Consider the following 19,722-nt stretch of genomic DNA (forward strand, 5'->3'; position numbering starts at 1 on the left):
TCGTGCTGCTCGCTTACCACCGTCAGAGCATTTCTCCAAAGCTGTCAGTGCAAAGAAAAAAAAAGCGACACCTCGCCCCCGGGAGGGCTCGAACCTCCAACCTTTCGGTCAACAACCGAACGCGCAAGCCAAGTGCGCCACGGAGGCAGTCGCGCTACTCTCTCACCACCGTCAGAACATTTCTCCAAAGCTATCAGCGCAAAGAAAGAAAAAAGCGACACAACGCCACCGGGAGGGCTCGAACCTCCAACCTTTCGGTTAACAGCCGAACGCGCTAGCCAATTGCGCCACGGAGGCAGTGGTGCTGCTCTCTTGCCACCGTCAGAACATTTCTCCAAAGCTATAGGTGCAAAGAAAAAAAAGCGACAGAACGCCCCCGGGAGGGCTCGAACCTTACACCTTTCGGTTAACAGCCGAACGCGCTAGCCAAATGCGCCAAGGAGGCAGTCGTGCCGCCCTCTTGCTACCGTCCGAACATTTCTCAAAAGCTATCAGCGCAAAGAAAGAAAAAAGCGACACAACGCCCCCGGGAGGACTCGAACCTCCAACCTTTCGGTTAACAGCCGAACGCGCTATCCGATTGCGCCACGGAGGCGATCGTCCTGTTCTTTCACGACCGTCAGAACATTCCATCAAAGCTATCAGCGCAAAGAAAAAAGAAGCGAGACAACGCCCCCGGGAGGGCTCGAACCTCCAACCTTTCGGTTAACAGCCGAACGCGCTATCCGATTGCGCCACGGAGGCAATCGTCCTGCTCTCTCACGCCCGTAAGAACATTCCATCAAAGCTATGAGCGCAAAGAAAAAAGAAGCGACACCTCGCCCCCGGGAGGGCTCAAACCTCCAACCTTTCGGTTAACAACCGAACGCGCTAGCCAATTGCGCCACGGAGGCAGTCGTGCTGCTCTCTCACCACCGTCAGAACATTTCTCCAAAGCTGTCAGCGCAAAAAAAAAGCGACACACCACCCCCGGGAGGGCTGGAACCTCCAACCTTTCGGTAAACAGCTGCACGCGCTAGCGATTCCGCCACGGAGGTAATCGTGCTGCTCTCGCACCACCGTCAGAACATTTCATCAAAGCTATCAGCGCAAAGAAAAAAGAAGCGAGACAACGCCCCCGGGAGGGTTCGAACCTCCAACGTTTTGGTTAACAGGCGAACGCGCTAGCCAATTGCGCCATGGAGGCAGTCGTGCTGCTCGCTTACCACCGTCAGAGCATTTCTCCAAAGCTGTCAGTGCAAAGAAAAAAGAGCGACACCTCGCCCCCGGGAGGGCTCGAACCTCCAACCTTTCGGTCAACAACCGAACGCGCTAGCCAAGTGCGCCACGGAGGCAGTCGCGCTACTCTCTCACCACCGTCAGAACATTTCTCCAAAGCTATCAGCGCAAAGGAAAAAAAGGGACACACCGCCGCCGGGAGGGCTCGAACCTCCAACCTTACGGTAAACAGCCGAACGCGCTAGCCAATTGCGCCACGGAGGCAGTAGTACTGCTCTCTCACCACCGTCAGAACATTTCTCCAAAGCTGTCAGCGCAAAGAAAAAAAAGCGACACAACACCCCCGGGAGGGCTCGAGCCTCCAACCTTTCGGTTAACAGCCGAACGCGCTAGCCAATTGCGCCACGGAGGCAGTCGTGCTGCTCTCTCACCACCGTCAGAACATTTCTCCAAAGCTGTCAGCGCAAAAAAAAGCGACACACCACCCCCGGGAGGGCTGGAACCTCCAACCTTTCGGTAAACAGCTGCACGCGCTAGCCGATTCCGCCACGGAGGCAATGGTGCTGCTCTCTCACCACCGTCAGAACATTTCTCCAAAGCTGTCAGCGCAAAGAAAAAAAAGCGACACCTCGCCCCCGGGTGGGCTCGAACCTCCAACCTTAGGGTAAACAGCCGAACGCGCTAGCCAAGTGCGCCACGGAGGCAGTCGTGCCGCTCTCTTGCTACCGTCCGATTATTTTTCAAAAGCCAGCAGCGCAAAGAAAAGAAAAGCGACACACCGCCCCGGGAGGGCTCGAACCTCCAACCTTTCGGTTAACAGCCGAATGCGACAGCCAATTGCGCCACGGAGGCAGTAGTACTGCTCTCTCACCACCGTCAGAACATTTCTCTAAAGCTGTCAGCGCAAAGAAAAAAAGCGACACAACACCCCCGGGAGGGCTCGAACCTCCAACCTTTCGGTTAACAGCCGAACGCGCTAGCCAATTGCGCCACGGAGGCAGTCGTGCCGCTCTCTTGCTACCGTCCGAACATTTCTCAAAAGCTATCAGCGCAAAGAAAGAAAAAAGCGACACAACGCCACCGGGAGGGCTCGAACCTCCAACCTTTCGGTTAACAGCCGAACGCGCTAGCCAATTGTGCCACTGAGGCAGTGGTGCTGCTCTCTTGCCACCGTCAGAACATTTCTCCAAAGCTATAGGTGCAAAGAAAAAAAAGCGACACAACGCCCCCGGGAGGGCTCGAACCTTCAACCTTTCGGTTACCAGCCGAACGCGCTAGCCAAATGCGCCAAGGAGGCAGTCGTGCCGCCCTCTTGCTACCGTCCGAACATTTCTCAAAAGCTATCAGCGCAAAGAAAGAAAAAAGCGACACAACGCCCCCGGGAGGGCTCGAACCTCCTACCTTTCGGTTAACAGCCGAACGCGCTATCCGATTGCGCCACGGAGGCGATCGTCCTGCTCTTTCACGACCGTCAGAACATTCCATCAAAGCTATCAGCGCAAAGAAAAAAGAACCGAGACAACGCCCCCTGGAGGGATCGAACCTCCAACTTTTCGGTCAACAGGCCAACGCGCTATCTGATTGCACCACGGAGGCGATCGTCTAGCTCTCTCACGACCGTCAGTATATTCCACCAAAGCTATCAGCGCAAAGAAAATGATTGATTTGTGGGGTTTAACGTCCCAAAACCACCATTTGATTGATTATGACAGACGCCGTAGTGGAGGGCTCCGGAAATTTTGACCACCTGGGGTTCTTTAACGTGCACCCAAATCTGAGTACACGGGCCTACAACATTATCGCCTCCATCGGAAATGCAGCCGCCGCAGCCGGGAATCGAACCCGCGACCTGCGGGTCAGCGCAAAGAAAAAAGAAGCGAGACAACGCCCCAGAAGGGCTCGAACCTCCAACCTTTCGGTTAACAGCCGAACGCGCTATCCGATTGCGCCACAGAGGCAATCGTCCTGCTCTCTCACGACCGTCAGAACATTCTATCAAAGCTATCAGCGCAAAGAAAACAAAAGCGAGACAACGCCCCCGGGAGGGCTCGTACCTGCATTCTTTCGGTTAACATCCGAACGCACTATCCGATTGCGCCACGGAGGCAATCGTCCAGCTCTCTCACGACCGTCAGAACATTCCATCAAAGCTATCCGCGCAAAGAAAAAAGAAGCGAGACAACGCCCCTGGGAGGACTCGAACCTCAAACCTTTCGGTTAACAGCCGAACGCGCTATCCGATTGCGCCACGGAGGCGATCGTCCTGTTCTCTCACGACCGTCAGAACATTCCATCAAAGCTATCAGCGCAAAGAAAAAAGAAGCGAGACAACGCCCCCGGGAGGGCTCGAACCTCCAACCTTTCGGTTAACAGCCGAACGCGCTATCCGATTGCGCCACGGAGGCGATCGTCCTGCTCTTTCACGACCGTCAGAACATTCCATCAAAGCTATCAGCGCAAAGAAAAAAGAAGCGAGACAACGCCCCCGGGAGGGCTCGAACCTCCAACCTTTCGGTCAACAGCCCAACGCGCTATCCGATTGCACCACGGAGGTGATCGTCCAGCTCTCTCACGCCCGTCAGTATATTCCATCAAAGCTATCAGCGCAAAGAAAAAAGAAGCGAGACAACGCCCCCGGGAGGGCTCGAACCTCCAACCTTTCGGTTAACAGCCGAACGCGCTATCCGATTGCGCCACGGAGGCAATCGTCCTGCTCTCTCACGACCGTCAGAACATTCTATCAAAGCTATCAGCGCAAAGAAAAAAGAAGCGAGACAACGCCCCTGGGAGGACTCGAACCTCCAACCTTTCGGTTAACAGCCGAACGCGCTATCCGATTGCGCCACGGAGGCGATCGTCCTGTTCTCTCACGACCGTCAGAAATGTCCATCAAAGCTATCAGCGCAAAGAAAAAAGAAGCGAGACAACGCCCCCGGGAGGGCTCGAACCTCCAACTTTTCGGTTAACAGCCGAACGCGCTATCCGATTGCGCCACGGATGCGATCGTCCTGCTCTTTCACGACCGTCAGAACATTCCATCAAAGCTATCAGCGCAAAGAGAAAACAAGCGAGACAACGCCCCCGGGAGGGCTCGAACCTCCAACCTTTCGGTTAACAGCCGAACGAGCTAGCCGAGTGCGCCACCGAGGCAATCGTCCTGCTCTCTCACGACCGTCAGAACATTCTATCAAAGCCATCAGCGCAAAGAAAAAAGAAGCGAGACAACGCCCCCGGGAGGGCTCGTACCTGCAACCTTTCGGTTAACATCCGAACGCGCTATCCGATTGCGCCACGGAGGCAATCGTCCAGCTCTCTCACGACCGTCAGAACATTCCATCAAAGCTATCCGCGCAAAGAAAAAAGAAGCGAGACAACGCCCCTGGGAGGACTCGAACCTCCAACCTTTCGGTTAACAGCCGAACGCGCTATCCGATTGCGCCACGGAGGCGATCGTCCTGTTCTCTCACGACCGTCAGAACATTCCATCAAAGCTATCAGCGTAAAGAAAAAAGAAGCGAGACAACGCCCCCGGGAGGGCTCGAACCTCCAACCTTTCGGTTAACAGCCGAACGCGCTATCCGATTGCGCCACGGAGGCAATCGTCCAGCTCTCTCACGACCGTCAGTATATTCCATCAAAGCTATCAGCGCAAAGAAAAAAGAAGCGACACCTCGCCCCCGGTAGGGCTCAAACCTCCAACCTTTCGGTTAACAGCCGAACGCGCTATCCGATTGCGCCACGGAGGCAATCGTCCTGCTCTCTCACGCCCGTAAGAACATTCCATCAAAGCTATCAGCGCAAAGAAAAAAGAAGTGAGACAACGCCCCCGGGAGGGCTCGAACCTCCAACCTTTCGGTTAACAGTCGAACGCGCTATCCGATTGCGCCACGGAGGCAATCGTCCAGCTCTCTCACAACCGTCAGTATATTCCATCAAAGCTATCAGCGCAAAGAAAAAATAAGCGACACCTCGTACCGGGAGGGCTCGAACCTCCAACCTTTCGGTTAACAACCCAACGAGCTAGCCGACTGCGCCACGGAGGATATCGTTCTGCTCTCTTACCACCGTCAGAACTTTTTTCTATGCTATCAGCGCAAAGAAAAAAAATAGCGACACACCGCCACCGGGAGGGCTCTAACATCCAACCTTTAGGTTGACAGCCGAATGCGCTAGCCGATTACGCCACGGAGGCAATCGTGCTGCTCTCTCACCACCGTCAGAACATTCCATCAAAGCTATCAGCGCAAAGAAAAAAGAAGCGAGACAACGCCCCCGGGAGGGCTCGAACCTCCAACCTTTCGGTTAACAGCCGAACGCGCTATCCGATTGCGCCACGGAGGCAATCGTCCTGCTCTCTCACGCCCGTAAGAACATTCCATCAAAGCTATCAGCGCAAAGAAAAAAGAAGCGAGACTACGCCCCCGGGAGGGCTCGAACCTCCAACCTTTCGGTTAACAGCCGAACGCGCTATCCGATTGCACCACGGAGGCGATCGTCCAGCTCTCTCACACCCGTCAGTATATTCCATCAAAGCTATCAGCGCAAAGAGAAAACAAGCGAGACAACGCCCCCGGGAGGGCTCGTACCTGCAACCTTTCGGTTAACATCCGAACGCGCTATCCGATTGCGCCACGGAGGCAATCGTCCAGCTCTCTCACGACCGTCAGAACATTCCATGAAAGCTATCCGCGCAAAGAAAAAAGAAGCGAGACAACGCTCCTGGGAGGATTCGAACCTCCAACCTTTCGGTTAACAGCCGAACGCGCTATCCGATTGCGCCACGGAGGCGATCGTCCTGTTCTCTCACGACCGTCAGAACATTCCATCAAAGCTATCAGCGCAAAGAAAAAAGAAGCGAGACAACGCCCCCGGGAGGGCTCGAACCTCCAACCTTTCGGTTAACAGCCGAACGCGCTATCCGATTGCGCCACGGAGGCAATCGTCCTGCTCTCTCACGCCCGTAAGAACATTCCATCAAAGCTATGAGCGCAAAGAAAAAAGAAGCGACACCTCGCCCCCGGGAGGGCTGGAACCTCCAACCTTTCGGTTAACAACCCAACGAGCTAGCAGACTGCGCCACGGAGGATATCGTTCTGCTCTCTTACCACCGTCAGAACTTTTTTCTATGCTATCAGCGCAAAGAAAAAAAATAGCGACACACCGCCACCGGGAGGGCTCTAACATCCAACCTTTAGGTTGACAGCCGAATGCGCTAGCCGATTGCGCCACGGAGGCAATCGTCCTGCTCTCTCACGCCCGTAAGAACATTCCATCAAAGCTATCAGCGCAAAGAAAAAAGAAGCGAGACAACGCTCCTGGGAGGATTCGAACCTCCAACCTTTCGGTTAACAGCCGAACGCGCTATCCGATTGCGCCACGGAGGCGATCGTCCTGTTCTCTCACGACCGTCAGAACATTCCATCAAAGCTATCAGCGCAAAGAAAAAAGAAGCGAGACAACGCCCCCGGGAGGGCTCGAACCTCCAACCTTTCGGTTAACAGCCGAACGCGCTATCCGATTGCGCCACGGAGGCAATCGTCCTGCTCTCTCACGCCCGTAAGAACATTCCATCAAAGCTATGAGCGCAAAGAAAAAAGAAGCGACACCTCGCCCCCGGGAGGGCTGGAACCTCCAACCTTTCGGTTAACAACCCAACGAGCTAGCAGACTGCGCCACGGAGGATATCGTTCTGCTCTCTTACCACCGTCAGAACTTTTTTCTATGCTATCAGCGCAAAGAAAAAAAATAGCGACACACCGCCACCGGGAGGGCTCTAACATCCAACCTTTAGGTTGACAGCCGAATGCGCTAGCCGATTGCGCCACGGAGGCAATCGTCCTGCTCTCTCACGCCCGTAAGAACATTCCATCAAAGCTATCAGCGCAAAGAAAAAAGAAGCGAGACAACGCCCCCGGGAGGGCTCTAACATCCAACCTTTAGGTTGACAGCCGAATGCGCTATCCGATTGCGCCACGGAGGCAATCGTCCTGCTCTCTCACGCCCGTAAGAACATTCCATCAAAGCTATGAGCGCAAAGAAAAAAGAAGCGACACCTCGCCCCCGGGAGGGCTGGAACCTCCAACCTTTCGGTTAACAACCCAACGAGCTAGCAGACTGCGCCACGGAGGATATCGTTCTGCTCTCTTACCACCGTCAGAACTTTTTTCTATGCTATCAGCGCAAAGAAAAAAGAAGCGACACCTCGCCCCCGGTAGGGCTCAAACCTCCAACCTTTCGGTTAACAGCCGAACGCGCTATCCGATTGCGCCACGGAGGCAATCGTCCTGCTCTCTCACGCCCGTAAGAACATTCCATCAAAGCTATCAGCGCAAAGAAAAAAGAAGTGAGACAACGCCCCCGGGAGGGCTCGAACCTCCAACCTTTCGGTTAACAGTCGAACGCGCTATCCGATTGCGCCACGGAGGCAATCGTCCAGCTCTCTCACAACCGTCAGTATATTCCATCAAAGCTATCAGCGCAAAGAAAAAATAAGCGACACCTCGTACCGGGAGGGCTCGAACCTCCAACCTTTCGGTTAACAACCCAACGAGCTAGCCGACTGCGCCACGGAGGATATCGTTCTGCTCTCTTACCACCGTCAGAACTTTTTTCTATGCTATCAGCGCAAAGAAAAAAAATAGCGACTCACCGCCACCGGGAGGGCTCTAACCTCCAACCTTTAGGTTGACAGCCGAATGCGCTAGCCGATTACGCCACGGAGGCAATCGTGGTGCTCTCTCACCACCATCAGAACATTCCATCAAAGCTATCAGCGCAAAAAAAAGAAGCAAGACAACGTCCCCGGGAGGGCTCGAACCTCCAACCTTTCAGTTAACAGCCGATCGCGTAAGCCAAATGCGCACCGGAGGCAGTCGTGCTGTACTCTCATAACCATCAGAACATTTCTCCAAAGCTATCAGCGCAAAGAAAAAAAGCGACACACCGCCCGCGGGAGGGCTCGAACCTCCAATCTTTCAGTTAACTGCCTAACGCGCTAGCCGATTGCGCCACGGAGGCAATCGTCCTGCTCTTTCACGAGCGTCAGAACATTCCATCAAAGCTATCAGCGCAAAGAAAAAAGAAGCGAGACAACGCCCCCGGGAGGGCTAGAACCTCCAACCTTTCGGTTAATAGCCGAATGCGCTATCCGATTGCGCCACGGAGGCAATCGTCCAGCTCTCTCACGACCGTCAGAACATTCCATCAAAGCTATCAGCGCAAAAAAAGGAAGCGAGACAATGCCCCCGGGAGGGCTCGAACCTCCAACCTTCCGGTTAACAGCCGAACGTGCTAGCCAATTGCGCCACGGAGGCAGTCGTGCTGCTCTCTTACCACCGTCAGAACATTTCTCCAAAGCTGTCAGCGCAAAGAAAAAAAAGCGACACCTCGCCCCTGGGAGGGCTCGAACCTTCAACCTTTCGGTTACCAGCCGAACGCGCTAGCCAAATGCGCCAAGGAGGCAGTCGTGCCGCCCTCTTGCTACCGTCCGAACATTTCTCAAAAGCTATCAGCGCAAAGAAAGAAAAAAGCGACACAACGCCCCCGGGAGGGCTTGAACCTCCAACCTTTCGGTTAACAGCCGAACGCGCTATCCGATTGCGCCACGGAGGCGATCGTCCTGCTCTTTCACGACCGTCAGAACATTCCATCAAAGCTATCAGCGCAAAGAAAAAAGAAGCGAGACAACGCCCCCGGGAGGGCTCGAACCTCCAACCTTTCGGTCAACAGCCCAACGCGCTATCTGATTGCACCACGGAGGCGATCGTCTAGCTCTCTCACGACCGTCAGTATATTCCATCAAAGCTATCAGCGCAAAGAAAATGATTGATTTGTGGGGTTTAACGTCCCAAAACCACCATTTGATTGATTATGACAGACGCCGTAGTGGAGGGCTCCGGAAATTTTGACCACCTGGGGTTCTTTAACGTGCACCCAAATCTGAGTACACGGGCCTACAACATTATCGCCTCCATCGGAAATGCAGCCGCCGCAGCCGGGAATCGAACCCGCGACCTGCGGGTCAGCGCAAAGAAAAAAGAAGCGAGACAACGCCCCAGAAGGGCTCGAACCTCCAACCTTTCGGTTAACAGCCGAACGCGCTATCCTATTGCGCCACAGAGGCAATCGTCCTGCTCTTTCACGACCGTCAGAACATTCTATCAAAGCTATCAGCGCAAAGAAAACAGAAGCGAGACAACGCCCCCGGGAGGGCTCGTACCTGCAACCTTTCGGTTAACATCCGAACGCACTATCCGATTGCGCCACGGAGGCAATCGTCCAGCTCTCTCACGACCGTCAGAACATTCCATCAAAGCTATCCGCGCAAAGAAAAAAGAAGCGAGACAACGCCCCTGGGAGGACTCGAACCTCAAACCTTTCGGTTAACAGCCGAACGCGCTATCCGATTGCGCCACGGAGGCGATCGTCCTGTTCTCTCACGACCGTCAGAACATTCCATCAAAGCTATCAGCGCAAAGAAAAAAGAAGCGAGACAACGCCCCCGGGAGGGCTCGAACATCCAACCTTTCGGTTAACAGCCGAACGCGCTATCCGATTGCGCCACGGAGGCGATCGTCCTGCTCTTTCACGACCGTCAGAACATTCCATCAAAGCTATCAGCGCAAAGAAGAAAGAAGCGAGACAACGCCCCCGGGAGGGCTCGAACCTCCAAACTTTCGGTCAACAGCCCAACGCGCTATCCGATTGCACCACGGAGGCGATCGTCCAGCTCTCTCACGCCCGTCAGTATATTCCATCAAAGCTATCAGCGCAAAGTAAAAAGAAGCGAGACAACGCCCCCGGGAGGGCTCGAACCTCCAACCTTTCGGTTAACAGCCGAACGCGCTATCCGATTGCGCCACGGAGGCAATCGTCCTGCTCTCTCACGACCGTCAGAACATTCTATCAAAGCTATCAGCGCAAAGAAAAAAGAAGCGAGACAACGCCCCTGGGAGGGCTCGTACCTGCAACCTTTCGGTTAACATCCGAACGCGCTATCCGATTGCGCCACGGAGGCAATCGTCCAGCTCTCTCACGACCGTCAGAACATTCCACCAAAGCTATCCGCGCAAAGAAAAAAGAAGCGAGACAACGCCCCTGGGAGGACTCGAACGTCCAACCTTTCGGTTAACAGCCGAACGCGCTATCCGATTGCGCCACGGAGGCGATCGTCCTGTTCTCTCACGACCGTCAGAAATGTCCATCAAAGCTATCAGCGCAAAGAAAAAAGAAGCGAGACAACGCCCCCGGGAGGGCTCGAACCTCCAACTTTTCGGTTAACAGCCGAACGCGCTATCCGATTGCGCCACGGAGGCGATCGTCCTGCTCTTTCACGACCGTCAGAACATTCCATCAAAGCTATCAGCGCAAAGAGAAAACAAGCGAGACAACGCCCCCGGGAGGGCTCGAACCTCCAACCTTTCGGTTAACAGCCGAACGAGCTAGCCGAGTGTGCCACGGAGGCAATCGTCCCGCTCTCTCACGACCGTCAGTATATTCCATCAAAGCTATCAGCGCAAAGAAAAAAGAAGCGACACCTCGCCCCCGGTAGGGCTCAAACCTCCAACCTTTCGGTTAACAGCCGAACGCGCTATCCGATTGCGCCACGGAGGCAATCGTCCTGCTCTCTCACGCCCGTAAGAACATTCCATCAAAGCTATCAGCGCAAAGAAAAAAGAAGTGAGACAACGCCCCCGGGAGGGCTCGAACCTCCAACCTTTCGGTTAACAGTCGAACGCGCTATCCGATTGCGCCACGGAGGCAATCGTCCAGCTCTCTCACAACCGTCAGTATATTCCATCAAAGCTATCAGCGCAAAGAAAAAAGAAGCGACACCTCGCCCCCGGGAGGGCTCGAACCTCCAACCTTTCGGTTAACAACCCAACGAGCTAGCCGACTGCGCCACGGAGGATATCGTTCTGCTCTCTTACCACCGTCAGAACTTTTTTCTATGCTATCAGCGCAAAGAAAAAAAATAGCGACACACCGCCACCGGGAGGGCTCTAACATCCAACCTTTAGGTTGACAGCCGAATGCGCTAGCCGATTACGCCACGGAGGCAATCGTGCTGCTCTCTCACCACCGTCAGAACATTCCATCAAAGCTATCAGCGCAAAGAAAAAAGAAGCGAGACAACGCCCCCGGGAGGGCTCGAACCTCCAACCTTTCGGTTAACAGCCGAACGCGCTATCCGATTGCGCCACGGAGGCAATCGTCCTGCTCTCTCACGCCCGTAAGAACATTCCATCAAAGCTATCAGCGCAAAGAAAAAAGAAGCGAGACTACGCCCCCGGGAGGGCTCGAACCTCCAACCTTTCGGTTAACAGCCGAACGCGCTATCCGATTGCACCACGGAGGCGATCGTCCAGCTCTCTCACACCCGTCAGTATATTCCATCAAAGCTATCAGCGCAAAGAGAAAACAAGCGAGACAACGCCCCCGGGAGGGCTCGTACCTGCAACCTTTCGGTTAACATCCGAACGCGCTATCCGATTGCGCCACGGAGGCAATCGTCCAGCTCTCTCACGACCGTCAGAACATTCCATGAAAGCTATCCGCGCAAAGAAAAAAGAAGCGAGACAACGCTCCTGGGAGGATTCGAACCTCCAACCTTTCGGTTAACAGCCGAACGCGCTATCCGATTGCGCCACGGAGGCGATCGTCCTGTTCTCTCACGACCGTCAGAACATTCCATCAAAGCTATCAGCGCAAAGAAAAAAGAAGCGAGACAACGCCCCCGGGAGGGCTCGAACCTCCAACCTTTCGGTTAACAGCCGAACGCGCTATCCGATTGCGCCACGGAGGCAATCGTCCTGCTCTCTCACGCCCGTAAGAACATTCCATCAAAGCTATGAGCGCAAAGAAAAAAGAAGCGACACCTCGCCCCCGGGAGGGCTGGAACCTCCAACCTTTCGGTTAACAACCCAACGAGCTAGCAGACTGCGCCACAGAGGATATCGTTCTGCTCTCTTACCACCGTCAGAACTTTTTTCTATGCTATCAGCGCAAAGAAAAAAAATAGCGACACACCGCCACCGGGAGGGCTCTAACCTCCAACCTTTAGGTTGACAGCCGAATGCGCTAGCCGATTACGCCACGGAGGCAATCGTGGTGCTCTCTCACCACCATCAGAACATTCCATCAAAGCTATCAGCGCAAAAAAAAAAAGAAGCAAGACAACGTCCCCGGGAGGGCTCGAACCTCCAACCTTTCAGTTAACAGCCGATCGCGTAAGCCAAATGCGCACCGGAGGCAGTCGTGCTGTACTCTCATAACCATCAGAACATTTCTCCAAAGCTATCAGCGCAAAGAAAAAAAGCGACACACCGCCCGCGGGAGGGCTCGAACCTCCAATCTTTCAGTTAACTGCCTAACGCGCTAGCCGATTGCGCCACGGAGGCAATCGTCCTGCTCTTTCACGAGCGTCAGAACATTCCATCAAAGCTATCAGCGCAAAGAAAAAAGAAGCGAGACAACGCCCCCGGGAGGGCTAGAACCTCCAACCTTTCGGTTAATAGCCGAATGCGCTATCCGATTGCGCCACGGAGGCAATCGTCCAGCTCTCTCACGACCGTCAGAACATTCCATCAAAGCTATCAGCGCAAAAAAAGGAAGCGAGACAATGCCCCCGGGAGGGCTCGAACCTCCAACCTTCCGGTTAACAGCCGAACGTGCTAGCCAATTGCGCCACGGAGGCAGTCGTGCTGCTCTCTTACCACCGTCAGAACATTTCTCCAAAGCTGTCAGCGCAAAGAAAAAAAAGCGACACCTCGCCCCTGGGAGGGCTCGAACCTTCAACCTTTCGGTTACCAGCCGAACGCGCTAGCCAAATGCGCCAAGGAGGCAGTCGTGCCGCCCTCTTGCTACCGTCCGAACATTTCTCAAAAGCTATCAGCGCAAAGAAAGAAAAAAGCGACACAACGCCCCCGGGAGGGCTTGAACCTCCAACCTTTCGGTTAACAGCCGAACGCGCTATCCGATTGCGCCACGGAGGCGATCGTCCTGCTCTTTCACGACCGTCAGAACATTCCATCAAAGCTATCAGCGCAAAGAAAAAAGAAGCGAGACAACGCCCCCGGGAGGGCTCGAACCTCCAACCTTTCGGTCAACAGCCCAACGCGCTATCTGATTGCACCACGGAGGCGATCGTCTAGCTCTCTCACGACCGTCAGTATATTCCATCAAAGCTATCAGCGCAAAGAAAATGATTGATTTGTGGGGTTTAACGTCCCAAAACCACCATTTGATTGATTATGACAGACGCCGTAGTGGAGGGCTCCGGAAATTTTGACCACCTGGGGTTCTTTAACGTGCACCCAAATCTGAGTACACGGGCCTACAACATTATCGCCTCCATCGGAAATGCAGCCGCCGCAGCCGGGAATCGAACCCGCGACCTGCGGGTCAGCGCAAAGAAAAAAGAAGCGAGACAACGCCCCAGAAGGGCTCGAACCTCCAACCTTTCGGTTAACAGCCGAACGCGCTATCCTATTGCGCCACAGAGGCAATCGTCCTGCTCTTTCACGACCGTCAGAACATTCTATCAAAGCTATCAGCGCAAAGAAAACAGAAGCGAGACAACGCCCCCGGGAGGGCTCGTACCTGCAACCTTTCGGTTAACATCCGAACGCACTATCCGATTGCGCCACGGAGGCAATCGTCCAGCTCTCTCACGACCGTCAGAACATTCCATCAAAGCTATCCGCGCAAAGAAAAAAGAAGCGAGACAACGCCCCAGAAGGGCTCGAACCTCCAACCTTTCGGTTAACAGCCGAACGCGCTATCCTATTGCGCCACAGAGGCAATCGTCCTGCTCTTTCACGACCGTCAGAACATTCTATCAAAGCTATCAGCGCAAAGAAAACAGAAGCGAGACAACGCCCCCGGGAGGGCTCGTACCTGCAACCTTTCGGTTAACAGCCGAACGCGCTATCCGATTGCGCCACGGAGGCGATCGTCCTGTTCTCTCACGACCGTCAGAACATTCCATCAAAGCTATCAGCGCAAAGAAAAAAGAAGCGAGACAACGCCCCCGGGAGGGCTCGAACATCCAACCTTTCGGTTAACAGCCGAACGCGCTATCCGATTGCGCCACGGAGGCGATCGTCCTGCTCTTTCACGACCGTCAGAACATTCCATCAAAGCTATCAGCGCAAAGAAAAAAGAAGCGAGACAACGCCCCCGGGAGGGCTCGAACCTCCAAACTTTCGGTCAACAGCCCAACGCGCTATCCGATTGCACCACGGAGGCGATCGTCCAGCTCTCTCACGCCCGTCAGTATATTCCATCAAAGCTATCAGCGCAAAGAAAAAAGAAGCGAGACAACGCCCCCGGGAGGGCTCGAACCTCCAACCTTTCGGTTAACAGCCGAACGCGCTATCCGATTGCGCCACGGAGGCAATCGTCCTGCTCTCTCACGACCGTCAGAACATTCTATCAAAGCTATCAGCGCAAAGAAAAAAGAAGCGAGACAACGCCCCCGGGAGGGCTCGTACCTGCAACCTTTCGGTTAACATCCGAACGCGCTATCCGATTGCGCCACGGAGGCAATCGTCCAGCTCTCTCACGACCGTCAGAACATTCCACCAAAGCTATCCGCGCAAAGAAAAAAGAAGCGAGACAACGCCCCTGGGAGGACTCGAACCTCCAACCTTTCGGTCAACAGCCCAACGCGCTATCCGATTGCACCACGGAGGCGATCGTCCAGCTCTCTCACGACCGTCAGTATATTCCATCAGAGCTATCAGCGCAAGGAAAAAAGAAGTGAGACAACGCCCCAGAAGGGCTCGAACCTCCAACCTTTCGGTTAACAGCCGAACGCGCTATTCGATTGCGCCACGGAGGCAATCGTCCTGCTCTCTCACGACCGTCAGAACATTCTATCAAAGCTATCAGCGCTAAGAAAACAGAAGCGAGACAACGCCCCCGGGAGGGCTCGTACCTGCAACCTTTCGGTTAACATCCGAACGCGCTATCCGATTGCGCCACGGAGGCAATCGTCCAGCTCTCTCACGACCGTCAGAACATTCCATCAAAGCTATCCGCGCAAAGAAAAAAGAAGCGAGACAACGCCCCTGGGAGGACTCGAACCTCCAACCTTTCGGTTAACAGCCGAACGCGCTATCCGATTGCGCCACGGAGGCAATTGTCCTGCTCTCTCACGCCCGTAAGAACATTCCATCAAAGCTATCAGCGCAAAGAAAAAAGAAGTGAGACAACGCCCCCGGGAGGGCTCGAACCTCCAACCTTTCGGTTAACAGCCGAACGCGCTATCCGATTGCGCCACGGAGGCAATCGTCCAGCTCTCTCACGACCGTCAGTATATTCCATCAAAGCTATCAGCGCAAAGAAAAAAGAAGCGACACCTCGCCCCCGGGAGGGCTCGAACCTCCAACCTTTCGGTTAACAACCCAACGAGCCAGCCGACTGCGCCACGGAGGATATCGTTCTGCTCTCTTACCACCGTCAGAACTTTTTTCTATGCTATCAGCGCAAAGAAAAAAAATAGCGACACACCGCCACAGGGAGGGCTCTAACATCCAACCTTTAGGTTGACAGCCGAATGCGCTAGCTGATTACGCCACGGAGGCAATCGTGCTGCTCTCTCACCACCGTAAGAACATTCCATCAAAGCTATCAGCATAAAGAAAAAAGAAGCGAGACAACGCCCCCGGGAGGGCTCGAACCTCCAACCTTTCGGTTAACAGCCGAACGCGATATCCGATTGCGCCACGGAGGCGATCGTCCTGCTCTTTCACGACCGTCAGAACATTCCATCAAAGCTATCAGCGCAAAGAAAAAAGAAGCGAGACAACGCCCCCGGGAGGGCTCGAACCTCCAACCTTTCGGTCAACAGCCCAACGCGCTATCCGATTGCGCCACGGAGGCGATCGTCCTGCTCTTTCACGACCGTCAGAACATTCCATCAAAGCTATCAGCGCAAAGAAAAAAGAAGCGAGACAACGCCCCCGCGAGGGCTCGAACCTTTAACCTTTCGGTTAACAGCCGAACGCGCTATCCGATTGCGCCACGGAGGCAATCGTCCTGCTCTCTCACGACCGTCAGAACATTCTATCAAAGCTATCAGCGCAAAGAAAAAAGAAGCGAGACAACGCCCCCGGGAGGGCTCGTACCTGCAACCTTTCGATTAACATCCGAACGCGCTATCCGATTGCGCCACGGAGGCAATCGTCCAGCTCTCTCACGACCGTCAGAACATTCCATCAAAGCTATCCGCGCAAAGAAAAAAGAAGCGAGACAACGCCCCTGGGAGGACTCGAACCTCCAACCTTTCGGTTAACAGCCGAACGCGCTATCCGATTGCGCCACGGAGGCGATCGCCCTGTTCTCTCACGACCGTCAGAACATTCCATCAAAGCTATCAGCGCAAAGAAAAAAGAAGCGAGACAACGCCCCCGGGAGGGCTCGAACCTCCAACCTTTCGGTTAACAGCCGAACGCGCTATCCGCTTGCGCCACGGAGGCGATCGTCCTGCTCTTTCACGACCGTCAGAACATTCCATCAAAGCTATCAGCGCAAAGAAAAAAGAAGCGAGACAACGCCCCCGGGAGGGCTCGAACCTCCAACCTTTCGGTCAACAGCCCAACGCGCTATCCGATTGCACCACGGAGGCGATCGTCCAGCTCACGGAGGCGATCGTCCAGCTCTCTCACGCCCGTCAGTATATTCCATCAAAGCTATCAGCGCAAAGAGAAAACAAGCGAGACAACGCCCCCGGGAGGGCTCGTACCCTCAACCTTTCGGTTAACATCCGAACGCGCTATCCGATTGCGCCACGGAGGCAATCGTCCAGCTCTCTCACGACCGTCAGAACATTCCATCAAAGCTATCCGCGCAAAGAAAAAAAAGAAGCGAGACAACGCCCCTGGGAGGACTCGAACCTCCAACCTTTCGGTTAACAGCCGAACGCGCTATCCGATTGCGCCACGGAGGCGATCGTCCTGTTCTCTCACGACCGTCAGAACATTCCATCAAAGCTATCAGCGCAAAGAAAAAAGAAGCGAGACAACCCCCCCGGGAAGGCTCGAACCTCCAACCTTTCGGTTAACAGCCGAACGCGCTATCCGATTGCGCCACGGAGGCAATCGTCATGCTCTCTCACGCCCGTAAGAACATTCCATCAAAGCTATGAGCGCAAAGAAAAAAGAAGCGACACCTCGCCCCCGGGAGGGCTCGAACCTCCAACCTTTCGGTTAACAACCCAACGAGCTAGCAGACTGCGCCACGGAGGATATGGTTCTGCTCTCTTACCACCGTCAGAACGTTTTTCTATGCTATCAGCGCAAAGAAAAAAAATAGCGACACACCGCCACCGGGAGGGCTCTAACCTCCAACCTTTAGGTTGACAGCCGAATGCGCTAGCCGATTACGCCACGGAGGCAATCGTGGTGCTCTCTCACCACCATCAGAACATTCCATCAAAGCTATCAGCGCAAAAAAAAGAAGCAAGACAACGTCCCCGGGAGGGCTCGAACCTCCAACCTTTCAGTTAACAGCCGATCGCGTAAGCCAAATGCGCACCGGAGGCAGTCGTGCTGTACTCTCATCACCATCAGAACATTTCTCCAAAGCTATCAGCGCAAAGAAAAAAAGCGACACACCGCCCGCGGGAGGGCTCGAACCTCCAACCTTTCAGTTAACTGCCTAACGCGCTAGCCGATTGCGCAACGGAGGCAATCGTCCTGCTCTTTCACGAGCGTCAGAACATTCCATCAAAGCTATCAGCGCAAAGAAAAAAGAAGCGAGACAATGCCCACGGGAGCGCTCGAACCTCCAACCTTTCGGTTAACAGCTTAACGCGCGAGCCAATTGCGCCACGGAGGCAATCGTGCTGCTCTCGCACGACCGTCAGAACATTCCATCAAAGCTATCAGCGCCAAGAAAAAAGAAGCGAGACAACGCCCCCGGGAGGGCTAGAACCTCCAACCTTTCGGTTAATAGCCGAATGCGCTATCCGATTGCGCCACGGAGGCAATCGTCCAGCTCTCTCACGACCGTCAGAACATTCCATCAAAGCTATCAGCGCAAAAAAAGGAAGCGAGACAACGCCCCCGGGAGGGCTCGAACCTCCAACCTTTCGGTTAACAGCCGAACGTGCTAGCCAATTGCGCCACGGAGGCAGTCGTGCTGCTCTCTTACCACCGTCAGAACATTTCTCCAAAGCTGTCAGCGCAAAGAAAAAAAAAGCGACACACCGCCCGTGGGGGGGCTCGAACCTCCAACCTTTCGGTAAACAGCTGAACCCGCTAGCCGATTGCGACACGGAGGCAATCGTGCTGCTCTCTCACCACCGTCAGAACATTCCATCAAAGCTATCAGCGTAAAGAAAAAAAAAGCGACACACCGCCCGTGGGGGGGCTCGAACCTCCAACCTTTCGGTAAACAGCTGAACCCGCTAGCCGATTGCGACACGGAGGCAATCGTGCTGCTCTCTCACCACCGTCAGAACATTCCATCAAAGCTATCAGCGTAAAGAAAAAAGAAGCGAGACAACGCCCCCGGGAGGGCTCGAACCTCCAACCTTTCGGTTAACAGCCGAACGCGCTATCCGATTGCGCCACGGAGGCGATCGTCCTGCTCTTTCACGACCGTCAGAACATTCCATCAAAGCTATCAGCGCAAAGAAAAAAGAAGCGAGACAACGCCCCCGGGAGGGCTCGAACCTCCAACCTTTCGGTTAACAGCCGAACGCGCTATCCGATTGCGCCACGGAGGCAATCGTCCTGCTCTCTCACGCCCGTAAGAACATTCCATCAAAGCTATCAGCGCAAAGAAAAAAGAAGTGAGACAACGCCCCCGGGAGGGCTCGAACCTCCAAGCTTTCGGTTAACAGCCGAACGCGCTATCCGATTGCGCCACGGAGGCAATCGTGCAGCCCTCTCACGACCGTCAGTATATTCCATCAAAGCTATCAGCGCAAAGAAAAAAGAAGCGACACCTCGCCCCCGGGAGGGCTCGAACCTCCAACCTTTCGGTTAACAACCCAACGAGCTAGCCGACTGCGCCACGGAGGATATCGTTCTGCTCTCTTACCACCGTCAGAACTTTTTTCTATGCTATCAGCGCAAAGAAAAAAAATAGCGACACACCGCCACAGGGAGGGCTCTAACATCCAACCTTTAGGTTGACAGCCGAATGCGCTAGCTGATTACGCCACGGAGGCAATCGTGCTGCTCTCTCACCACCGTAAGAACATTCCATCAAAGCTATCAGCATAAAGAAAAAAGAAGCGAGACAACGCCCCCGGGAGGGCTCGAACCTCCAACTTTTCGGTTAACAGCCGAACGCGATATCCGATTGCGCCACGGTGGCGATCGTCCTGCTCTTTCACGACCGTCAGAACATTCCATCAAAGCTATCAGCGCAAAGAAAAAAGAAGCGAGACAACGCCCCCGCGAGGGCTCGAACCTTTAACCTTTCGGTTAACAGCCGAACGCGCTATCCGATTGCGCCACGGAGGCAATCGTCCTGCTCTCTCACGACCGT

At 54.4% G+C, this 19,722-nt stretch overlaps 81 non-coding genes across 81 annotated transcripts; all 81 read right to left on the reverse strand.

The window, feature by feature from the left end:
• Nucleotides 1-73: 73 nt before the first annotated feature.
• TRNAN-GUU (transfer RNA asparagine (anticodon GUU)) lies at nucleotides 74-147 on the reverse strand. The gene has a single exon. It is a non-coding gene; the product is annotated as a tRNA-Asn (tRNA).
• Nucleotides 148-223: 76 nt separating this feature from the next.
• On the reverse strand, nucleotides 224-297 carry TRNAN-GUU (transfer RNA asparagine (anticodon GUU)). The gene has a single exon. It is a non-coding gene; the product is annotated as a tRNA-Asn (tRNA).
• A 224-nt stretch (nucleotides 298-521) lies between these two features.
• On the reverse strand, nucleotides 522-595 carry TRNAN-GUU (transfer RNA asparagine (anticodon GUU)). Its single transcript has one exon. It is a non-coding gene; the product is annotated as a tRNA-Asn (tRNA).
• A 75-nt stretch (nucleotides 596-670) lies between these two features.
• On the reverse strand, nucleotides 671-744 carry TRNAN-GUU (transfer RNA asparagine (anticodon GUU)). The gene has a single exon. It is a non-coding gene; the product is annotated as a tRNA-Asn (tRNA).
• A 75-nt stretch (nucleotides 745-819) lies between these two features.
• On the reverse strand, nucleotides 820-893 carry TRNAN-GUU (transfer RNA asparagine (anticodon GUU)). Its single transcript has one exon. It is a non-coding gene; the product is annotated as a tRNA-Asn (tRNA).
• Nucleotides 894-1,260: 367 nt separating this feature from the next.
• Nucleotides 1,261-1,334, reverse strand: TRNAN-GUU (transfer RNA asparagine (anticodon GUU)). Its single transcript has one exon. It is a non-coding gene; the product is annotated as a tRNA-Asn (tRNA).
• Nucleotides 1,335-1,408: 74 nt separating this feature from the next.
• TRNAN-GUU (transfer RNA asparagine (anticodon GUU)) lies at nucleotides 1,409-1,482 on the reverse strand. Its single transcript has one exon. It is a non-coding gene; the product is annotated as a tRNA-Asn (tRNA).
• Nucleotides 1,483-1,556: 74 nt separating this feature from the next.
• Nucleotides 1,557-1,630, reverse strand: TRNAN-GUU (transfer RNA asparagine (anticodon GUU)). The gene has a single exon. It is a non-coding gene; the product is annotated as a tRNA-Asn (tRNA).
• Nucleotides 1,631-2,143: 513 nt separating this feature from the next.
• TRNAN-GUU (transfer RNA asparagine (anticodon GUU)) lies at nucleotides 2,144-2,217 on the reverse strand. The gene has a single exon. It is a non-coding gene; the product is annotated as a tRNA-Asn (tRNA).
• A 76-nt stretch (nucleotides 2,218-2,293) lies between these two features.
• TRNAN-GUU (transfer RNA asparagine (anticodon GUU)) lies at nucleotides 2,294-2,367 on the reverse strand. The gene has a single exon. It is a non-coding gene; the product is annotated as a tRNA-Asn (tRNA).
• Nucleotides 2,368-2,441: 74 nt separating this feature from the next.
• Nucleotides 2,442-2,515, reverse strand: TRNAT-GGU (transfer RNA threonine (anticodon GGU)). Its single transcript has one exon. It is a non-coding gene; the product is annotated as a tRNA-Thr (tRNA).
• A 76-nt stretch (nucleotides 2,516-2,591) lies between these two features.
• TRNAN-GUU (transfer RNA asparagine (anticodon GUU)) lies at nucleotides 2,592-2,665 on the reverse strand. The gene has a single exon. It is a non-coding gene; the product is annotated as a tRNA-Asn (tRNA).
• Nucleotides 2,666-3,103: 438 nt separating this feature from the next.
• On the reverse strand, nucleotides 3,104-3,176 carry TRNAN-GUU (transfer RNA asparagine (anticodon GUU)). Its single transcript has one exon. It is a non-coding gene; the product is annotated as a tRNA-Asn (tRNA).
• A 224-nt stretch (nucleotides 3,177-3,400) lies between these two features.
• Nucleotides 3,401-3,474, reverse strand: TRNAN-GUU (transfer RNA asparagine (anticodon GUU)). Its single transcript has one exon. It is a non-coding gene; the product is annotated as a tRNA-Asn (tRNA).
• A 75-nt stretch (nucleotides 3,475-3,549) lies between these two features.
• TRNAN-GUU (transfer RNA asparagine (anticodon GUU)) lies at nucleotides 3,550-3,623 on the reverse strand. Its single transcript has one exon. It is a non-coding gene; the product is annotated as a tRNA-Asn (tRNA).
• A 75-nt stretch (nucleotides 3,624-3,698) lies between these two features.
• On the reverse strand, nucleotides 3,699-3,772 carry TRNAN-GUU (transfer RNA asparagine (anticodon GUU)). Its single transcript has one exon. It is a non-coding gene; the product is annotated as a tRNA-Asn (tRNA).
• Nucleotides 3,773-3,847: 75 nt separating this feature from the next.
• Nucleotides 3,848-3,921, reverse strand: TRNAN-GUU (transfer RNA asparagine (anticodon GUU)). The gene has a single exon. It is a non-coding gene; the product is annotated as a tRNA-Asn (tRNA).
• Nucleotides 3,922-3,996: 75 nt separating this feature from the next.
• Nucleotides 3,997-4,070, reverse strand: TRNAN-GUU (transfer RNA asparagine (anticodon GUU)). The gene has a single exon. It is a non-coding gene; the product is annotated as a tRNA-Asn (tRNA).
• Nucleotides 4,071-4,145: 75 nt separating this feature from the next.
• Nucleotides 4,146-4,219, reverse strand: TRNAN-GUU (transfer RNA asparagine (anticodon GUU)). The gene has a single exon. It is a non-coding gene; the product is annotated as a tRNA-Asn (tRNA).
• A 75-nt stretch (nucleotides 4,220-4,294) lies between these two features.
• TRNAN-GUU (transfer RNA asparagine (anticodon GUU)) lies at nucleotides 4,295-4,368 on the reverse strand. The gene has a single exon. It is a non-coding gene; the product is annotated as a tRNA-Asn (tRNA).
• A 224-nt stretch (nucleotides 4,369-4,592) lies between these two features.
• TRNAN-GUU (transfer RNA asparagine (anticodon GUU)) lies at nucleotides 4,593-4,666 on the reverse strand. The gene has a single exon. It is a non-coding gene; the product is annotated as a tRNA-Asn (tRNA).
• A 75-nt stretch (nucleotides 4,667-4,741) lies between these two features.
• On the reverse strand, nucleotides 4,742-4,815 carry TRNAN-GUU (transfer RNA asparagine (anticodon GUU)). Its single transcript has one exon. It is a non-coding gene; the product is annotated as a tRNA-Asn (tRNA).
• A 75-nt stretch (nucleotides 4,816-4,890) lies between these two features.
• On the reverse strand, nucleotides 4,891-4,964 carry TRNAN-GUU (transfer RNA asparagine (anticodon GUU)). The gene has a single exon. It is a non-coding gene; the product is annotated as a tRNA-Asn (tRNA).
• A 75-nt stretch (nucleotides 4,965-5,039) lies between these two features.
• Nucleotides 5,040-5,113, reverse strand: TRNAN-GUU (transfer RNA asparagine (anticodon GUU)). The gene has a single exon. It is a non-coding gene; the product is annotated as a tRNA-Asn (tRNA).
• A 372-nt stretch (nucleotides 5,114-5,485) lies between these two features.
• TRNAN-GUU (transfer RNA asparagine (anticodon GUU)) lies at nucleotides 5,486-5,559 on the reverse strand. Its single transcript has one exon. It is a non-coding gene; the product is annotated as a tRNA-Asn (tRNA).
• Nucleotides 5,560-5,634: 75 nt separating this feature from the next.
• TRNAN-GUU (transfer RNA asparagine (anticodon GUU)) lies at nucleotides 5,635-5,708 on the reverse strand. The gene has a single exon. It is a non-coding gene; the product is annotated as a tRNA-Asn (tRNA).
• A 224-nt stretch (nucleotides 5,709-5,932) lies between these two features.
• Nucleotides 5,933-6,006, reverse strand: TRNAN-GUU (transfer RNA asparagine (anticodon GUU)). The gene has a single exon. It is a non-coding gene; the product is annotated as a tRNA-Asn (tRNA).
• A 75-nt stretch (nucleotides 6,007-6,081) lies between these two features.
• Nucleotides 6,082-6,155, reverse strand: TRNAN-GUU (transfer RNA asparagine (anticodon GUU)). Its single transcript has one exon. It is a non-coding gene; the product is annotated as a tRNA-Asn (tRNA).
• A 373-nt stretch (nucleotides 6,156-6,528) lies between these two features.
• On the reverse strand, nucleotides 6,529-6,602 carry TRNAN-GUU (transfer RNA asparagine (anticodon GUU)). Its single transcript has one exon. It is a non-coding gene; the product is annotated as a tRNA-Asn (tRNA).
• Nucleotides 6,603-6,677: 75 nt separating this feature from the next.
• TRNAN-GUU (transfer RNA asparagine (anticodon GUU)) lies at nucleotides 6,678-6,751 on the reverse strand. Its single transcript has one exon. It is a non-coding gene; the product is annotated as a tRNA-Asn (tRNA).
• Nucleotides 6,752-7,124: 373 nt separating this feature from the next.
• On the reverse strand, nucleotides 7,125-7,198 carry TRNAD-GUC (transfer RNA aspartic acid (anticodon GUC)). The gene has a single exon. It is a non-coding gene; the product is annotated as a tRNA-Asp (tRNA).
• A 223-nt stretch (nucleotides 7,199-7,421) lies between these two features.
• On the reverse strand, nucleotides 7,422-7,495 carry TRNAN-GUU (transfer RNA asparagine (anticodon GUU)). The gene has a single exon. It is a non-coding gene; the product is annotated as a tRNA-Asn (tRNA).
• Nucleotides 7,496-7,570: 75 nt separating this feature from the next.
• On the reverse strand, nucleotides 7,571-7,644 carry TRNAN-GUU (transfer RNA asparagine (anticodon GUU)). The gene has a single exon. It is a non-coding gene; the product is annotated as a tRNA-Asn (tRNA).
• A 223-nt stretch (nucleotides 7,645-7,867) lies between these two features.
• On the reverse strand, nucleotides 7,868-7,941 carry TRNAD-GUC (transfer RNA aspartic acid (anticodon GUC)). The gene has a single exon. It is a non-coding gene; the product is annotated as a tRNA-Asp (tRNA).
• Nucleotides 7,942-8,310: 369 nt separating this feature from the next.
• Nucleotides 8,311-8,384, reverse strand: TRNAN-AUU (transfer RNA asparagine (anticodon AUU)). Its single transcript has one exon. It is a non-coding gene; the product is annotated as a tRNA-Asn (tRNA).
• Nucleotides 8,385-8,457: 73 nt separating this feature from the next.
• TRNAN-GUU (transfer RNA asparagine (anticodon GUU)) lies at nucleotides 8,458-8,531 on the reverse strand. Its single transcript has one exon. It is a non-coding gene; the product is annotated as a tRNA-Asn (tRNA).
• A 224-nt stretch (nucleotides 8,532-8,755) lies between these two features.
• Nucleotides 8,756-8,829, reverse strand: TRNAN-GUU (transfer RNA asparagine (anticodon GUU)). The gene has a single exon. It is a non-coding gene; the product is annotated as a tRNA-Asn (tRNA).
• Nucleotides 8,830-8,904: 75 nt separating this feature from the next.
• Nucleotides 8,905-8,978, reverse strand: TRNAN-GUU (transfer RNA asparagine (anticodon GUU)). The gene has a single exon. It is a non-coding gene; the product is annotated as a tRNA-Asn (tRNA).
• Nucleotides 8,979-9,564: 586 nt separating this feature from the next.
• On the reverse strand, nucleotides 9,565-9,638 carry TRNAN-GUU (transfer RNA asparagine (anticodon GUU)). The gene has a single exon. It is a non-coding gene; the product is annotated as a tRNA-Asn (tRNA).
• A 75-nt stretch (nucleotides 9,639-9,713) lies between these two features.
• Nucleotides 9,714-9,787, reverse strand: TRNAN-GUU (transfer RNA asparagine (anticodon GUU)). Its single transcript has one exon. It is a non-coding gene; the product is annotated as a tRNA-Asn (tRNA).
• A 75-nt stretch (nucleotides 9,788-9,862) lies between these two features.
• On the reverse strand, nucleotides 9,863-9,936 carry TRNAN-GUU (transfer RNA asparagine (anticodon GUU)). The gene has a single exon. It is a non-coding gene; the product is annotated as a tRNA-Asn (tRNA).
• A 75-nt stretch (nucleotides 9,937-10,011) lies between these two features.
• On the reverse strand, nucleotides 10,012-10,085 carry TRNAN-GUU (transfer RNA asparagine (anticodon GUU)). The gene has a single exon. It is a non-coding gene; the product is annotated as a tRNA-Asn (tRNA).
• Nucleotides 10,086-10,309: 224 nt separating this feature from the next.
• TRNAN-GUU (transfer RNA asparagine (anticodon GUU)) lies at nucleotides 10,310-10,383 on the reverse strand. Its single transcript has one exon. It is a non-coding gene; the product is annotated as a tRNA-Asn (tRNA).
• A 75-nt stretch (nucleotides 10,384-10,458) lies between these two features.
• On the reverse strand, nucleotides 10,459-10,532 carry TRNAN-GUU (transfer RNA asparagine (anticodon GUU)). Its single transcript has one exon. It is a non-coding gene; the product is annotated as a tRNA-Asn (tRNA).
• Nucleotides 10,533-10,607: 75 nt separating this feature from the next.
• On the reverse strand, nucleotides 10,608-10,681 carry TRNAN-GUU (transfer RNA asparagine (anticodon GUU)). The gene has a single exon. It is a non-coding gene; the product is annotated as a tRNA-Asn (tRNA).
• Nucleotides 10,682-10,756: 75 nt separating this feature from the next.
• Nucleotides 10,757-10,830, reverse strand: TRNAN-GUU (transfer RNA asparagine (anticodon GUU)). Its single transcript has one exon. It is a non-coding gene; the product is annotated as a tRNA-Asn (tRNA).
• Nucleotides 10,831-10,905: 75 nt separating this feature from the next.
• TRNAN-GUU (transfer RNA asparagine (anticodon GUU)) lies at nucleotides 10,906-10,979 on the reverse strand. The gene has a single exon. It is a non-coding gene; the product is annotated as a tRNA-Asn (tRNA).
• Nucleotides 10,980-11,054: 75 nt separating this feature from the next.
• On the reverse strand, nucleotides 11,055-11,128 carry TRNAN-GUU (transfer RNA asparagine (anticodon GUU)). Its single transcript has one exon. It is a non-coding gene; the product is annotated as a tRNA-Asn (tRNA).
• Nucleotides 11,129-11,352: 224 nt separating this feature from the next.
• On the reverse strand, nucleotides 11,353-11,426 carry TRNAN-GUU (transfer RNA asparagine (anticodon GUU)). Its single transcript has one exon. It is a non-coding gene; the product is annotated as a tRNA-Asn (tRNA).
• A 75-nt stretch (nucleotides 11,427-11,501) lies between these two features.
• Nucleotides 11,502-11,575, reverse strand: TRNAN-GUU (transfer RNA asparagine (anticodon GUU)). Its single transcript has one exon. It is a non-coding gene; the product is annotated as a tRNA-Asn (tRNA).
• Nucleotides 11,576-11,799: 224 nt separating this feature from the next.
• On the reverse strand, nucleotides 11,800-11,873 carry TRNAN-GUU (transfer RNA asparagine (anticodon GUU)). The gene has a single exon. It is a non-coding gene; the product is annotated as a tRNA-Asn (tRNA).
• A 75-nt stretch (nucleotides 11,874-11,948) lies between these two features.
• Nucleotides 11,949-12,022, reverse strand: TRNAN-GUU (transfer RNA asparagine (anticodon GUU)). Its single transcript has one exon. It is a non-coding gene; the product is annotated as a tRNA-Asn (tRNA).
• Nucleotides 12,023-12,246: 224 nt separating this feature from the next.
• TRNAD-GUC (transfer RNA aspartic acid (anticodon GUC)) lies at nucleotides 12,247-12,320 on the reverse strand. The gene has a single exon. It is a non-coding gene; the product is annotated as a tRNA-Asp (tRNA).
• A 372-nt stretch (nucleotides 12,321-12,692) lies between these two features.
• Nucleotides 12,693-12,766, reverse strand: TRNAN-AUU (transfer RNA asparagine (anticodon AUU)). Its single transcript has one exon. It is a non-coding gene; the product is annotated as a tRNA-Asn (tRNA).
• Nucleotides 12,767-12,839: 73 nt separating this feature from the next.
• Nucleotides 12,840-12,913, reverse strand: TRNAN-GUU (transfer RNA asparagine (anticodon GUU)). The gene has a single exon. It is a non-coding gene; the product is annotated as a tRNA-Asn (tRNA).
• A 224-nt stretch (nucleotides 12,914-13,137) lies between these two features.
• On the reverse strand, nucleotides 13,138-13,211 carry TRNAN-GUU (transfer RNA asparagine (anticodon GUU)). The gene has a single exon. It is a non-coding gene; the product is annotated as a tRNA-Asn (tRNA).
• Nucleotides 13,212-13,286: 75 nt separating this feature from the next.
• TRNAN-GUU (transfer RNA asparagine (anticodon GUU)) lies at nucleotides 13,287-13,360 on the reverse strand. Its single transcript has one exon. It is a non-coding gene; the product is annotated as a tRNA-Asn (tRNA).
• Nucleotides 13,361-14,094: 734 nt separating this feature from the next.
• Nucleotides 14,095-14,168, reverse strand: TRNAN-GUU (transfer RNA asparagine (anticodon GUU)). The gene has a single exon. It is a non-coding gene; the product is annotated as a tRNA-Asn (tRNA).
• Nucleotides 14,169-14,243: 75 nt separating this feature from the next.
• On the reverse strand, nucleotides 14,244-14,317 carry TRNAN-GUU (transfer RNA asparagine (anticodon GUU)). The gene has a single exon. It is a non-coding gene; the product is annotated as a tRNA-Asn (tRNA).
• A 75-nt stretch (nucleotides 14,318-14,392) lies between these two features.
• Nucleotides 14,393-14,466, reverse strand: TRNAN-GUU (transfer RNA asparagine (anticodon GUU)). Its single transcript has one exon. It is a non-coding gene; the product is annotated as a tRNA-Asn (tRNA).
• Nucleotides 14,467-14,541: 75 nt separating this feature from the next.
• On the reverse strand, nucleotides 14,542-14,615 carry TRNAN-GUU (transfer RNA asparagine (anticodon GUU)). Its single transcript has one exon. It is a non-coding gene; the product is annotated as a tRNA-Asn (tRNA).
• Nucleotides 14,616-14,839: 224 nt separating this feature from the next.
• Nucleotides 14,840-14,913, reverse strand: TRNAN-GUU (transfer RNA asparagine (anticodon GUU)). Its single transcript has one exon. It is a non-coding gene; the product is annotated as a tRNA-Asn (tRNA).
• A 372-nt stretch (nucleotides 14,914-15,285) lies between these two features.
• Nucleotides 15,286-15,359, reverse strand: TRNAN-GUU (transfer RNA asparagine (anticodon GUU)). The gene has a single exon. It is a non-coding gene; the product is annotated as a tRNA-Asn (tRNA).
• A 75-nt stretch (nucleotides 15,360-15,434) lies between these two features.
• On the reverse strand, nucleotides 15,435-15,508 carry TRNAN-GUU (transfer RNA asparagine (anticodon GUU)). Its single transcript has one exon. It is a non-coding gene; the product is annotated as a tRNA-Asn (tRNA).
• Nucleotides 15,509-15,881: 373 nt separating this feature from the next.
• TRNAN-GUU (transfer RNA asparagine (anticodon GUU)) lies at nucleotides 15,882-15,955 on the reverse strand. The gene has a single exon. It is a non-coding gene; the product is annotated as a tRNA-Asn (tRNA).
• Nucleotides 15,956-16,030: 75 nt separating this feature from the next.
• On the reverse strand, nucleotides 16,031-16,104 carry TRNAN-GUU (transfer RNA asparagine (anticodon GUU)). Its single transcript has one exon. It is a non-coding gene; the product is annotated as a tRNA-Asn (tRNA).
• Nucleotides 16,105-16,179: 75 nt separating this feature from the next.
• TRNAN-GUU (transfer RNA asparagine (anticodon GUU)) lies at nucleotides 16,180-16,253 on the reverse strand. The gene has a single exon. It is a non-coding gene; the product is annotated as a tRNA-Asn (tRNA).
• A 224-nt stretch (nucleotides 16,254-16,477) lies between these two features.
• Nucleotides 16,478-16,551, reverse strand: TRNAN-GUU (transfer RNA asparagine (anticodon GUU)). The gene has a single exon. It is a non-coding gene; the product is annotated as a tRNA-Asn (tRNA).
• A 75-nt stretch (nucleotides 16,552-16,626) lies between these two features.
• TRNAN-GUU (transfer RNA asparagine (anticodon GUU)) lies at nucleotides 16,627-16,700 on the reverse strand. The gene has a single exon. It is a non-coding gene; the product is annotated as a tRNA-Asn (tRNA).
• A 75-nt stretch (nucleotides 16,701-16,775) lies between these two features.
• TRNAN-GUU (transfer RNA asparagine (anticodon GUU)) lies at nucleotides 16,776-16,849 on the reverse strand. Its single transcript has one exon. It is a non-coding gene; the product is annotated as a tRNA-Asn (tRNA).
• A 247-nt stretch (nucleotides 16,850-17,096) lies between these two features.
• TRNAN-GUU (transfer RNA asparagine (anticodon GUU)) lies at nucleotides 17,097-17,170 on the reverse strand. The gene has a single exon. It is a non-coding gene; the product is annotated as a tRNA-Asn (tRNA).
• A 75-nt stretch (nucleotides 17,171-17,245) lies between these two features.
• On the reverse strand, nucleotides 17,246-17,319 carry TRNAN-GUU (transfer RNA asparagine (anticodon GUU)). Its single transcript has one exon. It is a non-coding gene; the product is annotated as a tRNA-Asn (tRNA).
• A 224-nt stretch (nucleotides 17,320-17,543) lies between these two features.
• Nucleotides 17,544-17,617, reverse strand: TRNAD-GUC (transfer RNA aspartic acid (anticodon GUC)). Its single transcript has one exon. It is a non-coding gene; the product is annotated as a tRNA-Asp (tRNA).
• Nucleotides 17,618-18,135: 518 nt separating this feature from the next.
• On the reverse strand, nucleotides 18,136-18,209 carry TRNAN-AUU (transfer RNA asparagine (anticodon AUU)). Its single transcript has one exon. It is a non-coding gene; the product is annotated as a tRNA-Asn (tRNA).
• A 73-nt stretch (nucleotides 18,210-18,282) lies between these two features.
• Nucleotides 18,283-18,356, reverse strand: TRNAN-GUU (transfer RNA asparagine (anticodon GUU)). Its single transcript has one exon. It is a non-coding gene; the product is annotated as a tRNA-Asn (tRNA).
• Nucleotides 18,357-18,729: 373 nt separating this feature from the next.
• On the reverse strand, nucleotides 18,730-18,803 carry TRNAN-GUU (transfer RNA asparagine (anticodon GUU)). Its single transcript has one exon. It is a non-coding gene; the product is annotated as a tRNA-Asn (tRNA).
• A 75-nt stretch (nucleotides 18,804-18,878) lies between these two features.
• On the reverse strand, nucleotides 18,879-18,952 carry TRNAN-GUU (transfer RNA asparagine (anticodon GUU)). The gene has a single exon. It is a non-coding gene; the product is annotated as a tRNA-Asn (tRNA).
• A 75-nt stretch (nucleotides 18,953-19,027) lies between these two features.
• Nucleotides 19,028-19,101, reverse strand: TRNAN-GUU (transfer RNA asparagine (anticodon GUU)). The gene has a single exon. It is a non-coding gene; the product is annotated as a tRNA-Asn (tRNA).
• A 75-nt stretch (nucleotides 19,102-19,176) lies between these two features.
• On the reverse strand, nucleotides 19,177-19,250 carry TRNAN-GUU (transfer RNA asparagine (anticodon GUU)). The gene has a single exon. It is a non-coding gene; the product is annotated as a tRNA-Asn (tRNA).
• Nucleotides 19,251-19,474: 224 nt separating this feature from the next.
• TRNAN-GUU (transfer RNA asparagine (anticodon GUU)) lies at nucleotides 19,475-19,548 on the reverse strand. Its single transcript has one exon. It is a non-coding gene; the product is annotated as a tRNA-Asn (tRNA).
• Nucleotides 19,549-19,623: 75 nt separating this feature from the next.
• On the reverse strand, nucleotides 19,624-19,697 carry TRNAN-GUU (transfer RNA asparagine (anticodon GUU)). Its single transcript has one exon. It is a non-coding gene; the product is annotated as a tRNA-Asn (tRNA).
• Between the last annotated feature and the right edge of the window lie 25 nt (nucleotides 19,698-19,722).

Source organism: Rhipicephalus microplus, unplaced genomic scaffold (genome assembly GCF_043290135.1).
Source record: "Rhipicephalus microplus isolate Deutch F79 unplaced genomic scaffold, USDA_Rmic scaffold_45, whole genome shotgun sequence".
Lineage (NCBI taxonomy): Eukaryota > Metazoa > Arthropoda > Arachnida > Ixodida > Ixodidae > Rhipicephalus > Rhipicephalus microplus.